The sequence below is a fragment of the Syngnathoides biaculeatus genome, chromosome 3 (genome assembly GCF_019802595.1).
Source record: "Syngnathoides biaculeatus isolate LvHL_M chromosome 3, ASM1980259v1, whole genome shotgun sequence".
NCBI classification, from domain to species: domain Eukaryota; kingdom Metazoa; phylum Chordata; class Actinopteri; order Syngnathiformes; family Syngnathidae; genus Syngnathoides; species Syngnathoides biaculeatus.
This window is the reverse complement of record NC_084642.1, coordinates 16,190,761-16,191,847: the sequence shown is the minus strand read 5'-3', so window position 1 is coordinate 16,191,847 and position 1,087 is coordinate 16,190,761. Positions and strand designations below refer to the sequence as shown.

Below are 1,087 nucleotides of genomic sequence, written 5' to 3'. Positions count from 1 at the left end.
ATGCCTTTAATGACATCGCCGCTGGGCGCACAGGAGGGGGAAAATGGGAAATGCCACGCGTTGTTTAAGGACTTTACATCTGCTTCTGTTGACGGCAGATTTTGAGGTACGATAGAATTATTGTTGCTGTTGAAGATTTGTCTCTGTAGTTTTGGAAAAGTGTTCAACTACATTTAATACAGCACTCGGAATGAGACATGCTAATTGTTCATTAGCCATTCAGTTTTCTCTCTCTCTCTCTCTCTCACACACACACCTGTGTAACGATCTACAAAACTCACGGTTCAATACTTCAGTGTCATGATTGACACTTTTTTGATAGAGAAAAGAGACATATTTAGTCCTTTAAAAAAACTGTTTAAAAATCAGGAAAAAAGTAAGAGCAGAGACTGATTCAGCACTCCATGGGCTATTTTTACGTAGATGGCCCATTTGCGGCGGAACGCAATAACTGCCGTATCCAGATTTTCATGCAAGCACGGGGCTCGATGTGCATTTGCTAATTTTGCAGACGATCTGAGTGCTGCAGCACATTTGACACGCGCCCGATGCAAGCGTTTAATTTGCAATGAATTAATTGAAAATATGAACGTGGCCATCAAACCCTCCATTCATTGTACAAATCAATTTATTGAACCCAAGATTACCATCCTTATCGTTAACATCATTAATACAATAGTTTATGGCCACGCTAACATGAGAACGCCCAATCTTGTCAGATCTCAGAAGCCAAGCGGGTTTGGTCCTGGTTAGTACTTGGATGGGAGACCGCCTGGGAATACCAGGTGCTGTAAGCTTCTCTCCCCGGCTAAAATGCAGAGGGGTTGCATCAGGTAGGGCATCCGGCGCAAAACTGTGCCGAACAAATATGCGTTCATCTGAGATGATACGCTGTGACGACCCCTAACGGGACAAGCCGAAAGGAAAAGAAGAAAGAAGCATGATTATTACTAGATTTTTGAAATCATATCCCACAGGTATGGAGGGGCACACAAAAGGTACATAGTCTATTTAAATGCCAGGAGGTATCACCATCTCATACTGCATTTCATGAGGGTACACGCTCGCGTTGTCTGTTGCCACACCA

General features: G+C 43.2%; 1 pseudogene; it reads left to right on the top strand.

Annotated features, from left to right (window-relative positions):
- Positions 1 to 678: 678 nt before the first annotated feature.
- Positions 679 to 797, top strand: LOC133498720 (5S ribosomal RNA; annotated as a pseudogene).
- The last annotated feature ends 290 nt before the right edge of the window (positions 798 to 1,087 follow it).